A 14,744-nucleotide genomic window follows, 5' to 3' on the forward strand; every position below is an offset into this window, starting at 1 on the left:
AGAAGGGGTAAGAGCCATGTAAAAGTCTAATAAGTAGTAGAATGGCAGAGGTAGATGGAACCCAAGTCTTCTCACTGCAGGCAGAGCTATTTCCCATCCACCCCAATTCTGGCTGGAGCCAGAGTCTCTGAGAGTGTCAGTAGTATGGCTGGAAACCCTTCTACATCATCAAGGCAAGGACAATATTCTACCAATAAAACCTCAGGAATCAAGGCAAACACAACTTCCATAAAAACAGACCATGGACAGCAAACTCATCTTTAGTTTGGGGCACTGCAAGAGCCATCCATCGTCAGCAGATAATCACCATCTTACATACTAGGGGGAACAAACCCTAAGGGAGTCCTCCCAAATCAATACAGCTATTATCATTATCCCCATTTTGCAGATGAGAAAACTGAGGCAGAAAAGAAGATGAGTGACTTGCCTGTGGTCATACTGCTGCTAAGTGTCTGGGGCCAGATTTGAACTTAGGAAACTCAAGTCTTCTGTCCAGGCTAAGTACTTTTAATATTTAAAATACTTTGAGTACTTAAAATAAAGTCTATTTTATAGACTCTATATGTAGATAGTGATATAGAGACATGGACTGAGATAGAGATACACACCTATGTTTCTAGCTAGACACAGACATCTCTATATCTCTACAGGGCAACTAGGTGACACCACAGTGCAGGAAACACTGGGTTTGGAATCAGGAAGACTAGTCTTGAGTTCAAATCTGACCTCAGACACTTACTGGCTGTGTGACCCTGCACAACTCACTTAACCTTGTTGGACTCAGTTTTCTCATATGGAAAACGAGCTGGAGAAGGAAAGGGCAAACTACTCTAATATCTTTGCCAAGAAAATCCCAAATGGGGTCACAAAGAGTCAGATGTGACTGAAAAGCCCAACCCTGTCCTTTTACATGAAGGGAAATTTCAGATCCAAAGAACTGGGAAGTGACTCACCTAAGGTCACATACCTTCTAAGTGGCAAGGCCAGAATTTGAACTCTTTCCACTGCAGGAAACCTGAGAAAGGATCCATGTGCTGGGAAAGTCATTTTCCCACACTTCTACACTCACACAAACAGCCATTTTGATCACAAACCCTGAAAAGAAAGGCTTATTTCACCTCATCACCATGAGGAAACCACTCAGAGGCCTTGCTTTGTTCCAGAATACCTCCTCTGATTTACATCATCTTCACATAAAGTCCATGAAACCAGAGTACAGTCAGCATTCAGCTCTGCACTCCCTCCTGGGCCTTAAAGCTGTTTCCAATTGCCATCTCCAGGGCCAGAGTTATTCGTTAGCTGTTATGTGGGTGGCTGCCAGGGCCCCAACCCAGATCCTTCCCTATGGGCTTTTCTTCCTAAGACTAGGAGATCCTTCTTGGTTCCTTGAGATATAGGGAAAGCAGCAGGCCTGAGCCTCCTTCTGCCTTCATTCCATCCTGTCTTTCCCCCTTTTCACCAAGGAACCCACACTGACAAATGCTGTTTGGGTGACCATTGGATTGAATCAATTTTTCTTTCTTTCCTTTTCAGTTCCTTGGCTCCTCCATTCCCTTCCCTCTCTCTGAATTCAGCTGTTTTTCATGTTGAATTCCAATTGGGTTCAAAACATTTCACAATGTAGCCTTTGATTAAAAGCTAATAAAACCTACAACCAGAGGAAATTTGAGAGTCCTGGAGAAGCCAAATGACCTAAGGTAACGGTTGGTCCACTTGATTTGGGTTGCAAGTCTATAAACACGTTTGGGGGCTTCTGTCTAACGGCTCCTCCTACCTCAACTCTGGAATCCCCCTGCAATAAAGAAATATGTGCATTAATTTTCTTCTCAATGAATCTGGGACTGAGAAGCCCCCCTATCTGGGAAGGCATTGGGCATTTAGTCCTTGCTCAACCTCACTTGTCTGGGCCATGGGGCATCAGGCCTACTTATGGCTTCCAGCCTTGCTCAGAAAGTGATCTCACCTCCCACTCCGGAAAAAGGAATAGTGCCTGCTATGGATTCAGGCTCCAGCCTCCCCAGGATGGAAGATGGAACAGAGTCCCAGAAGATCAGAGATGCAGCTAGCTCTAGGCCAAATCTGCAGACAAAAAAGTCACCATCACACTTTGGCTCAGAAGAAATATAAATTCCTGCTATTGACTCATAGGTAGACACCAGAAGAACAGAGAAATGGCCCCTGGAGCTCCTGACAAGCTCTCCCAGTGGGACTGGTAGTTAGGATCACAGAACCAGAGGTAGACCAGCCCCCTGCAAGGAAGCCCCCAAGCTGCTCCCTGGAGACTTGCCTGGCTATGGGCTCCCACACTCCACACCGGATGAACAAAGACTGACCAGTCTGTGTGGACACTAGAACTAGTCTGTAGGGCTGACTCCATGAGGATCTGATCTCTTGAACCCAGCTTGGAGCAGATCAGTAGGAGGTTCTTTCTCATTTTTGCATCCCAGCTGTGCTCTATGGTCCCATAGGGGTTGCTAACACATAGCACAGTACAGCAATTGCCATACACATACACACACACATACACACACACACACACATATATTCTTACATCCTCAGATATATATATCTGAAAAAGCTATCATGAAGAGTTCCAAAAAACTGACTACTAAAAGAAAGAACACAAAGACTTTGCTGTCAAAGGACAGTCATGAGTCAGGAAGAGGGGAATTAAAATCGAGCCTCTGACATTTCATACCTGTGTGACCTTGGACAAGTCACTTACCCTGACTGCCTCAGTTTTATCAGCTTTAAAATGGGGGTAACAATAGTACCTACCCTCCCAAGCACTGTTGTGAGGATCAAATATGATAATATTTATAAAGCCCTTAGCAGATGCCTGGCACATAGTAGGTGCTATATAAATAATAACTTAATTATCATCATAATTTTGCAAGCTCCTATACATGCCATACATAAATATTAATGCTTCCTGTTAGTATCATTAGTAATCATTCTTACTAATATTATTAATAATTTTCATTATTAATGATAATAACAACTGCTTGTATTTATACAGCCCTTGAAAGTTTGCAAAGTGATTTCCAAATACCCCCGCAACCTTATTATTACCCTATCCAGGTAATTACATACAGGTAATATTATTACCCTGATTTTACAATTGAGGAAACTGGGGTAGAGAGCAGTTAAGTGACTTCCCAGGGCCACACCGCTAGTAGGTGTCAGAGGCTAGATTTTAATTCAGGTCTTTCTACCCCAGGTTTAGGGCCCTGACTCCAGAACCCAGTTGCCTCATTCTACACAGAGAAGAAGGAAAAGGTGAATGAAAGATTAAGGAAAGGAGAAATGGGAAAGGACTGAGGTAAAGTCCTAAAACTGGAGGCAGAGTAGAGAGAAGAGCTATGGGAGGAGAGACAAGCAGGGGAGACTGGGTTACAAGGACCATTCCTTCTGGAAGAGGAGAGGAGGAAGAAAAGGAGAAAAGAGGGAGATATGAGAGGGAAGAGGAGGGGAGGGAGAGGAAGAAAGTGAAAGAAGAGAGGAAGATGGAAGAGGAGAAAGAAGAAATGTAGGAGGAGAGGAAGACATTGAAAAAAGAGGAGAGAAAACTGGAGAAGTAAGAGAGGGAAGAGGGAAGGAACGAAGGTGGTAAATGAAGAAAGAGAAGACAGAGAAAACGAGAGGAGGAAAAAAAGAAAAGAGAGGAAAGGAGAAGCACAGGATGAAGCCAAAGACAGTAGGAGGACCGTGAGGATCAGGATGAGGACAGAAAGAAGAGGAAGAAGGGAAGGAAACAAAGAACCAGGAGAAGATCCTTAAAGGAAACTTTATCTGAAAATGGTCCAGCTGACACCAAAGGTAAACATTACCATTTGGAACAAGGTAAGACAGGCTGAGATTCCATCAGCAGGGCCTTTGCTTGTGGTCAGTGTGCCCCAAGACCCTGGAAAGAAGTATGTCAGAATGTAAACACTGCTCCACTCCCTAAAATGAGATCTCTTTGAAAGAAAATGAATATAGAGACACACGCTGAAAAGATAATATATATTCCCAGACCACATTCAGTTTTTATACAAGAGATTTATAGGAAAAGATGACAATGATTTTTGAAATCCAATAGATTCTATTTGGTCCGTCACAGGACCATTTAAGTAAATCCTCATGGCAGAGAGCAGTTAGCAGCAACTGTTGTGTAGGTGTCAGTGGGGAAGTACATGACAATAGTACTTGAGCACCCTTTGAGCACCCACACTGGATCACTGGGCTCAAGGTCAGTGATCTCCAGGCATCTTAGAATGATAGAATGTGAAACTCTTCTTCTTAATGGCCAATAAGGTGCCTTTTAGCAGCAATGCTATGTCTTTTAAGTGTTAAAGCCCAATGATATACTTTGCATAGGTGTTAGGAGATCCTTCAGATCCCTGGGGACTGGAACAGTGGAGATACGGGGCAATAAGCCAATAAAGACAGGTTTGTAGAGGTCCCCCCATGATCTTGACATCTTACTCTACCAATGTAACCATGCTTCCCAAGTACTCCTCAACTTAAAACCTCTGCTCCTGTCAAATGGATGTCCTCTCCATCTCTGTACCATAATGCCCTCCACCTTACCTCTGTCCATTGGCTCATGTTGTTCCAATTACGACTCCTGTCTAATCCAAAGCCCCTACTTAGCAGGGGAAGAAATGGAAAGCCCAGACAGGAAAAGAGACCTATATATGGTCATATACTAGATAAATGATAAAACCCAGGTCATCTGAGTTCTCACCCAGTACTATTGTTACCACACCATGATTATTTGCATGGGGTGGTAGTGCTGGACATGGAACCAAGAAACACAGGATTCAAATCCTGCTCTGACATGAGCTATGTGACCAAAACAAATCATTTCCTCTTCCTGAGTCTCAGCTCCCCCACTCAGAGAAATGGTGGAAATTGAGTATATTATCTCTTTTTCTTTGCCAACTTCTTGAGGAGGAACAGGATAGTGATGAAACTTTTTACATCCTGGGAAATAGAGAGAAGTAGTATAAAATGAGGGGGTTGAATTCAATAGCCTCTAAGGTTACCTCCAACTTTAAATCTAGGATCTCTATTATCTCAGGAAAATGCTCAGACCAGGGCTTAGAAGGCAGGGAGGAGGAGAATGAGGCCAGGGAGAATGACATTTGTAGAGGGGACACTGTCAAACAGAAACATCACTACATTCTTTGTGTTAGAATCTGATTGTATCCTTTCCTGAGTAGTTCAAGGTCAGAACTTCCACCATCCAGAAGTCTCCCTTGAAAATCAAATTTCAGCAGAATGATGGAGAAGGAAGCCAGATCATAAGAAGTTAAAGAAGGACTAAGACAGTAATGAGGACCAACTAATCACTTGAGAAGTACAAGAAAGATTTTTTTTTTAAAGGATAGTGGCTAGAAGTTAACAGTGGATTTAAGAAAAGAGTTGAGTCCTCAACTCTTCCTTCTCTGCTTTCCTCCATATCCAATCAACTGCCATCCAATAACTCTCCAATCCATCTACTCTCTACTCCCATGGCCACCATCTTAGTTTAAGTCCTCATTACGTCAACAACCTCCTAATTAGACTTGCAGCTTTTAAGCTCTACCTTGTCAAGTCTACCCTCCACACAGTGGTCAAAATCAATTTTCTAAAACACAAGTGTAACCACCATCATTCCTCTGGTCCATCAATCAAGTGTCTTTGAAGTGCCTCTACTGGGCAAGAAACTACTTATGGCTTGCCTTATAGGAAACTCAGGAAGACCCAAGTTCAAATTCTACCTTGGACCTTATGACCCTGGGCAAATCATTCAACCTTATCCTTAGTTTCTCCATCTGTCAAGTGGGGAAATTGGATTTGATGATCTCTAAGGTGTGTTCCAGCTCTCCAGGATCTCACGATAATAACGCAACTAACACTCAATTAGAGTGGGAAATACACATACACAGAAAAGTATAATAACAAGAACATTATGATGACGGGAATGGGAGCACCAGTCAAACGTTGCGGAATGATGACGACTAGGGAGCAATGCCATGTTGGCATGGCCAAGGAGATGAAGGAAGAAGGCTTCACAGAGGTGCCACTTAAGCTAATCTCAGAATGAAGGACGGATCTCCACAGGCAGAGAATATACTTTCCAGATGCCAGGGATGCCTAAACACCAGGAAGGTAGAGGAAGGCTGGTTAAGTCTGGGCAACAGTTAGTCATCCCAATTGACCGAAATTTTGAGAATATGAAGTAGGAATAGTATAAATTATGGCTGGAAGGGCAGGTTGGGGCCATTTAGCTGGGTTTTGAATGCCAGGGCAAGTCACTGGTTTTTTATTTCTATTTTATTCTAGAGGTAATAGGGAAGTGGGGGCAGCTAGGTGGTGCAGTGAATACAGCACCAAGGCCTGGAATCAGAAAAAGTTCAAATCTGGCCTCACACACTTACTAGCTGTGTGATCCTGGGTAAGTCACTTCACCCTGTTTTCCTCAGTTTCCTCATCTGTCAAATGAACTGGAGAAAGAAATGGCAGACCATTCCACTATCTCTGCCAAGAAAACCCCAGATGGGATTGGACACTGAGATAACTGAACAACAGGGAAGTATTTGTGGTTTTTTTGAGTCTAGAAATGACACGGGCAGTTCAATGCATTAATAAAATTATTTTAATTGCTGTGTAAAGGATGAATTTCAGAGGGGAGAGAGTAGACACAGGAATGTCATCTAAGAAACTATTACAAAAGCCCCAAGTGAGAGATAATATTAGGGAGAGGGACTGGAGCAGACACTTCATTGATACAGGGAACTCCCAAGTAAGGGAACTCCATAAACCAGTGCAGTTCTCCGTATTTTCATTTGAGAGATTAAGTGACTTGCCTAGGGTGACAAAACGAGTATGTGGGACTTAAATTCAGGTGTTCTTGGTTTCTGAGGATATTCTATCTCTTGATGAGAGCCTAGAATAAGGTGGGGTCACATAAAGAGAAACAAGAGCACGCTGAATGGGAGGCAGTTTACAGAGGGTTTACAAGAGGGTTTACAGAGTTGAGTAATTCACTGGATGGGGTCCACGTTTTTCAGGACGTGGTCTATGTTTTTCAGGACATGATCTACATTTTTCAGGAGGTGATTGATGTTTTTCAGGACATGATCCATATTTTTCAGGCCATGGCTCACGTTTTTCAGGACTTGGTCCATGTTTTTCAGGACATGATCCACATTTTTCAGGACATGATCCATGTTTTTTAGGGGCTGGTCCACGTTTTCTCAGGACCCAGTTCCAGCAAATTTCAGCAGCTCACAAGGAAGCAAGGAGAAAGGCAGAAGATGGGAGTGACCCTGAATTGGGGCTTGGCAGGGTATGAACCATGGTAGGACAGTGAGAACTGCAGGGAGGGGGAAGGAGTCATGCCTCAGAGGTCCAAGGAACCCAGTGTCCAAGCGGAGGACAATTCTCCACCTTCAGATTCAGAGGATGCTTCAGCACTGAAGCCCAGGTGGGGCCAGATGTCCCATTAACTCCTCTTCCTGCCCAGAACAACCAGCTCACAGTGTGAAGTTCAGTTCCCAGGCCTGGCACAGAGCTCCTCCCTAGTCTGCTGCTGGCACATGGCCCTGGTCAGCTTGAACCTTGGCCCCCACCCTTTCTCCTCCCCAGCCCTTTTTTTGGTATAATGATTCATTCTACTGATTCAGACCAACTCAGCTCTCTCATCCCACTCTTGCAGCTTGGACCACGGCCTTCCACAGGACCCTGTTGCCTTAAGATACCAGTAATCCTTGACCCAAAGCCTTGGGTCTTATTTTGGGGTACCTGATAGCTTCTCTGCTCTAACTGCCTTCCCACCTGTGCCCTATGTTTCTTCTAACTCTGAACACCAGCTGTGAGGCAAATCTGTCTGGTTCAACCCACCCAGCCCCAGGACAGCCTCCACCTAATATGTGACAGTTGGGGTTTGTCTATTTGATACTGTTTTAAGAAAACTGCTCAAACTATATCCCCATAAACACAGCAGGTAAACTATGGATGGCAAATTTAGAGCTTACGGCAGCTTGATTTTGCTTAAAATTCTTTCTGTCCCCTCTAGAATCCGACTATAGCCCAATACCTGGGCCAGCCTCATCTTCTTTACTTTTCTCTTACTTCCACCCTCTAGACCAGAGGTTCTTAAACTGGTATTTAAACACCCCAAAAGTCTCTGGATTAATATTAGGGGAAGATGTCTGTGAATCTTTTAAAAGTATTTTGATTACTATTTGAATATAATTGGTTTTCTTTGTAATAGAATATATTTGATGTTATGGATTGAAAAACATTCTGAAAAGGGGTTGATAGGCCTCCCCATGCCGTCAAAGGGGGCCACAATTCCAAGAATTGCTGCTCTAGATTCAGGATTAGATTCTGAGGACAGGAGGAATCTATTCTAGGTCCTCTTTTCTTTCTTATTGCAGAGGATTATGGGACCAAGAGTCAGTGCTGGAAGAGAACTCAGAATCTATTACTCAACCCCCAATCTAAAGAGGGGGAAACTGAGGCACAGAAAGCTTGAGAGACTTTCCCAAGGCCAAAAAACTGGCAAATGTCTGGGAAAGGGATTTAGTGCCAGATACTCCTGACAACCAAGCTCAGTGCCTTGTCCAGGGCACCATTCTCAAGCTTAGCAAGTTTCATTAAGAAACTTTTGGAATACAAGAGTTTCTTCTTGGTCCCTCACAAGACCATTAAACTCTTCAGTTCACAATCATGGTCCCTCCCATCTTTTCCAGACTGATTCTGCCTTACTTCTCCCACTTCCTCCATAACATTACTAAACAAGAAGACTTGCCTTTCTGTGGGCACAACATTCCATCCCCACCCCCTACCCCAGGTCCCTTAACCTTGATACTTGGCTATGCCTGGAATGCCCCAACATCCCATCCTTGGTTCTTGGAATTCCTGGGGTTCCTTCCAAGGTTAACTCAGCTGTGACCTCCTACTAAAGGACCTTTCCTGTCCCCTTCCCTCTCCCCAACCCCATTAGTGTCCATCTCTCCTGAAATTACTTTGTGCATTATGTGTATGTGTGTGTGTGTCTATTTCCTGGTCCTATTTCAGGACCCAGTTCTCTCACATACTGGCTGTGTGACTCTGGGCAAGTCACCTAACCTTTTAGCATGCTAGACAACTCACTAGTTACAGAAAAACTGCTGACCTCACCTGAACTGATAGAGTTTTTTATGCGAATGCCCCCATGTCTGGTAATTACGAAGACAGGGTACACTGGGTATAAAAAAGATGGGGTATTTTGTGTCTTATTTTACAAGTCTCTATTTTTAAAGATTAGTTGTTTAATTTTTAAAATACCATTGTTTTAATTTAATTTTCTAGAATAAAAATGGGCTTTATGTTTATTAAATATTTACCTTTTAAAAATGATACAAAATTCCCTGGGCACATATCCTAATGAAATGCTTACAGAAAGTAAGACCCTTGAGAACAGGATCTGTTTTGTGGTTGTCTTTATTGTACGTGTCCAGTGGGTTTGTGGGCAGCTAGGTGGCACGGTAGATAGAGAACCAGATCTAGAGTCAGGAAAACCTGAGTTCAAATCCAGACTCAGATGCTTAGTATTTGGGTGACGGTGGTCAAGTCACTTAACCTTGTTGGCCTCAGTTTCCTCATCTGTAAAATGAGCTGGAAAAGGAAATGGCAAACCACTCCAGTATCTCTGCCAAGAAACCCTAGTAGGGTCACAAAAAGTTAGACATGACTATGCTTTGCACATAAGCACGCAGCATTTCACAAACATTTGTAGAACGGAATCATTAAATATAATGAGAGATCTTTCAGGTCCCTTGAGCCCTTGGGAAAGTACTATCCTTCCTTACTTCAAACCCAGTTCTCTCCTTGGTTTCAAGTTGATTCAACTCTAGCTCCCAGGAATGTTCCCACAACATTCTGGGAATAGATTTCACATTTAGCATCCCCTGGCAGCCCTCACTTTGCTCTGCAGCATCTTCATCCTGAATTTTCCCTCCCCCTCCAGCTCCTCTGAAAGTAGCACATTTTTCCACAGCTCTACCCCACCCCCACCCCCAGACCCCCTGGGCCTTCCAAACCTCCCAGCCTGGGTCACCCCCCTCCCCTCCCTCTCCACAGGGATTCCCTTATCCTGTGCCTCATCTCCTGGCCAGTGGGTCTTTTCAGATAACCACTGACATCTCTACAACTTAATTACTCTGAGCTTACTCTGGCCCCAGTCAGGCTAGAGTTACTTCCAGACCCAGATAGGATTTGGGGAAAGAGTTTTTCTTTATAAAAAGCAAGCCCAGTGTAGCTGAACTGACTTGAAATAGTGTTTTTGAGGCCTTCTCGTTCAGTGAACACCAACAGGCATGCCCTGCCATGGACTATGTGGCTTTGGACAAGTATTATTGTTACCCAGGCATGTCCAACTCTTTGTGACCCCATCTGGGGTTTTCTTGGCAGAGATACTGGAGTGGTTTGCCATTTCCTTCTCTAGTTCATTTTACAGCTGAGAAAACTGAGGCAAATAGGGTAAAGTGACTTGCACAGAGTCACATAGTTAGTGCATGTCTGAGGTTGGATTTGAACTCAGGTTCTCCTAACTCCAGGGCCAGTGATCTATCCACTGTGCCAACTAGTTGCCCTTGGATAAATCACTTGATTTCTTCTATTCTATGTGCCTTGATTTCCCCATTTGTAGAATTTTACCAGGTGGTAGCCTGGTAAAATGGATAGGACACTTTTTTTGGAGTCAGTAAGACAGGCTTCTAAGGTCCCTTCTCACTCAAGAACTATCAGTTTGAGCCTACTTCCAGCTGTGTGATCTTGGACAGATGAAATGAATTCAAAGTCTCTTACATCGGCAAATCTAGGACTTTACCTTCTTTCTTACCATTTTCTACTTGACAGGAGGAAAAAAAAGGTTTTGTCAAATATATGAAAAGATAGATTTGGAGACAAGGGCCTGGGTTCAAATCCTGGGCTCTGCCACTTATTCCCTGTCCTTTCTGGGCCTCAGTTTCCATCCTTGCAAGATCAAAGACTTAGAGCTCCCTAGTTCAATCATCTCATTTCTCATAAGGTAACTGAATCACCTAGAGGTTAAGTGATTTGCCCAAGATCCCACAGGTAGCGTCAGGCAGAATGAGAGGGCACATCCTCTGATACTGAACCAGTGCTTTGTCAAAAGAAGCAAAAAATCTGGGCAAATTCACCCTGAAGTCCTTTTCAGCTACGGCCTGAAGAATTCCATGATTCTTCGTGAACTTAGATGGGAACCTGGTAAGTCGCAGGTGGTATAACCTCCCTAGGCTTTCCCCAAATAGCTTCTGCCTTCAGGTGGAGAGGAGAGCCAAGCAACCAAGGGAGATTTGAGTCCTATAGCTTTGCCACAGGACTGAAAAACATGAGAAAAAAAGTTCTGGACAGTCTATTCTAAAAATATGCCCAGAATTTCTTTCTTCAGTGACTTTCATCAATTTCCTTCCCATTCTTCAAGGTTCATCCCAAATGTTACTTCCTTCAGGAAACTCCCCAAGAACTGAAAGGGAAGGCCTTTCCCTTGCCTTAACCAAGGCACCCCACCAAATCTTGTATTGCTTCTGCCACATTTTTCCTTTGGAGTAGGGTTGTGCCTCATCTTTACATACAAGATCATAGGCTTTGGAGCCAGAGGACCTAGGTTCTAATACCAACTCTTCCTCTTACTACCTACATGACTTTGGGCAAGTCATTTAACCTCTGTTTGCCTTGGTTTCCCCGACTGTGAAATGATTATAATAATAGCACCTACCTCTCAGTTACTCTGTGGAGAAAGAGATATTATTCGTAAAGTACTTAGTCCAGAGTCTGGCACATAGTAGGTACCATATAAATGCTAGCTATCATAGCTATTATAATATGATATAATAATAATAATATTATAATTTCACTTCAGCTCTCTGGGCCTTAAGCATCCTTATTTATAAAGTAAGGAATGTGGATGAGGTGGCATCTGAGATCCTTTCTAGCTTTAGATCTAGGATCCTGTGTTCCCTAGTGTGGAAGCTACCTGAGGGTAGGAAGTATACCCACCCTTCCTCCCTTCCTCCCTTCCTTCCTTCCTTCCTTCCCTCCCTCCTTCCCCCCCTTCCTTCCATCCATCCATCCATCCATCTCACCTAGCCCTGTATATCACCCGGGCTCGATGGAAAGGTAGCTTGTTGTAGAATCTTTGCAGCCCCAGTGCTTAGCACACAGAGCCTGGCATGTAGTAGGTGCTTCACCAATGATTGCTAATCAACCTTGAAATCAGGAAAGAACTAGACTGAAATCCAGCCTACAGCACTTACTAGCTGCCTGACAATGGGCAAATTGCTGAACCTCTCTGAGTTTTCAGCTGCCCTGTCTTTAAAACAGGGATAAAAATAGCCTGTGCTTCTCAGAGTTTGCAGGAGGGACAAATAAGAAAGTGTTTTGGAAAATCTGAAGAACCATTTAAATGTCAACTGGGGTGGCATTTTTGATCACATTCACCAGCCTCATTTGGAGTGGCTTAGTTCTCTGAACCCTGTTTGTAAACCTCCAAAGGGTCTGCCCCCACCTCACTGCCCTGGTCATCGATGGCAAGACTGTATGAAAGTCACTTTACAGGAGGAGCAGGATGTGCCAGATTTTTCAAGCCCAGCGACCTGTGAAATAGAACCAAGGCCTTCCTGCCTGGGACACTGTGGACAGGCTTAACACCTCCTCCTTGGAAGGGGAGGATCCCAGTAAGGTTTGTCCTGCTGAATGGGTGATTGACTGCTGAAGTCCAGGTGACAAGGACAGAGGCCTTTCCCCTCTTGGGAAAGGCTGAAACTCCCCAAGATGGAATTGTTTTATAGAAAAGGGACCAGAGACCCCAGTGAAACTTTAAAAAAAAAAAATCCCAAAACAGATACCATGCTTTCTGAAATTTTGCTATGAATGAAGACACAGGCACTTTTAGAACACAAACAGTAAAGTACCTTCAAGAGGAAATATTCTGATCCATTATCAGAGCACCTTCCTTCTAGTCACAGCCCTCTTTTCCAAATGTCTAAATTGGCTAGAAACCTCTAAGTGTCTGCATTCTGCTGGGCTTTCCTGAGAAGGGTATAGCCACTTAGGATGGCAGTATCATCATAAAACTGGATAGGACATTAGAGGTCAAAGAGTCCAGGTCTCAAATGAGTGGCCTGGCCCAGATTAAAATGTAATCAGGAATGATTTAAGAGAATAAATTGTAAAATGCAACAGAACATTTATACAATCATTTGACCCTCTGTGACCCCATTTGGCATTTTCTTGGCAGATAATAGAGTTGTTTGCAATTTCCTTCTCTGGTTCATTTTACAGATGAGGGAACTGACAAGAATATGGCTAAGTAACTTGCCTAAGCTAGTACATATCTGAGGCTGGATTTGAATTCAGCTCTTCCTGACTCCAGGCCCGACACTCTCTACTGTGGCACCTAGCTGTCTATAATAGAATATAGATAATGTTAATATGTAGTTTTCTAAGAAAATATGCGGCTGCAGTAGGAATCCTTATATAAGGATTAGGATTTCTCCCCACTCCCTTCCACCTTTCTATTTGAATCTAAAACCATGGATCACTGAACCAACCCCCTCATTTCATGGATGAGGAAACTCAGGCTAAGGAGAGTGAGTGACCTACCCAAGTTGAACAGGTAGTAAGCATCAGAGGCAAGATCTGAACCTCGAGTCAGTAGTTTGTTTTCTATAACACACGGATGTGATGATCCATTGTACCACATTACTTCTTGCCAGGAGGTACCATCAGAAAAGTGTTTTACTGGAGAACTTTATGTCCTACCATCCTTCCTTTTAATAGTACCCAACTCCCCATGGGTGCCCAATCCTCACCGCCAATTGAATATAAGATTCATTGAGTAGAGGTTGCAGCTTAACTACCAAATAGTATAAGAAGTAACACTCCAGCTCTCATCTGCAAGCCTTTGTACTGATGGACCCCATGCCTGGAATGCTCTTCCATCTTTGAGAATCCCTAGCTTCCTTTAACTCCTGCTGCATTCTTTATAGAGCCTATCCTGATTTCACCTATATTACTTTATATATGTCTTGTGGTACAAAAACTAAAGACTCCAATAAAGGCATTTTGGATGATCCATTCAAAACAGTTGTTTTTAAAATACTTATCAGCAAAGGGGAAAGAACCTAGATGTACAAAAATCTTTATAGCAGCCCTTTTCATGGAGGCACAAGGAACTGGACATTGAGGGGATGCCCATCAATTGGGGAATGGCCGAACAAATTGTGGTATATTGACGTGATGGAATACTATTGTGCTAAAAGAAATGATAAGCTTCAGAAAAACTTGAGAAGACTTACACGAACTGATGCAAAGTGAAGTGAGTAGAACCAAGAAAACATTGTATATATTAACAGCAATGTTGTAATGATGATCAACTGTGAAAGACTTAGCTACTCTGATCAAGACAATTCCAAAGGACCTATGAGGAAAAGTGCTATCTCCTTTCAGAGTGGGAAGTGATGAACTCTGAGTGGAGAGCAAAGCATACTTTTTTCACTTCCTTTATTTTTCCTGCTTTTGTTTGTTTTTTGCAATATGGTTCATATGAAAATGTTTTGCATAACTTTAGATGTATAATTGCTATCCTATTGTTTGTGCTCTAAATGGGTTGGGAAAGGGCAGGAGGGAAAGAGAATTTGAAACTCAAAAATGTTAAAAAAAAGAATGTTAAAAATCAGTAAATAATTAAAGGGGGGTAGGTT

At 43.1% G+C, this 14,744-nt stretch overlaps 1 protein-coding gene across 2 annotated transcripts in view; it reads right to left on the bottom strand.

Moving 5' to 3' along the window:
• The window catches only part of TCF7L1 (transcription factor 7 like 1), a 224,833-nt gene that overhangs the window by 139,868 nt on the left and 70,221 nt on the right, over window positions 1-14,744 (bottom strand). The gene's annotated exons all lie outside the window — the stretch shown is intronic.

The sequence above is a fragment of the Notamacropus eugenii genome, chromosome 1, assembly GCF_028372415.1.
Source record: "Notamacropus eugenii isolate mMacEug1 chromosome 1, mMacEug1.pri_v2, whole genome shotgun sequence".
Taxonomy (NCBI): Eukaryota; Metazoa; Chordata; class Mammalia; order Diprotodontia; family Macropodidae; genus Notamacropus; species Notamacropus eugenii.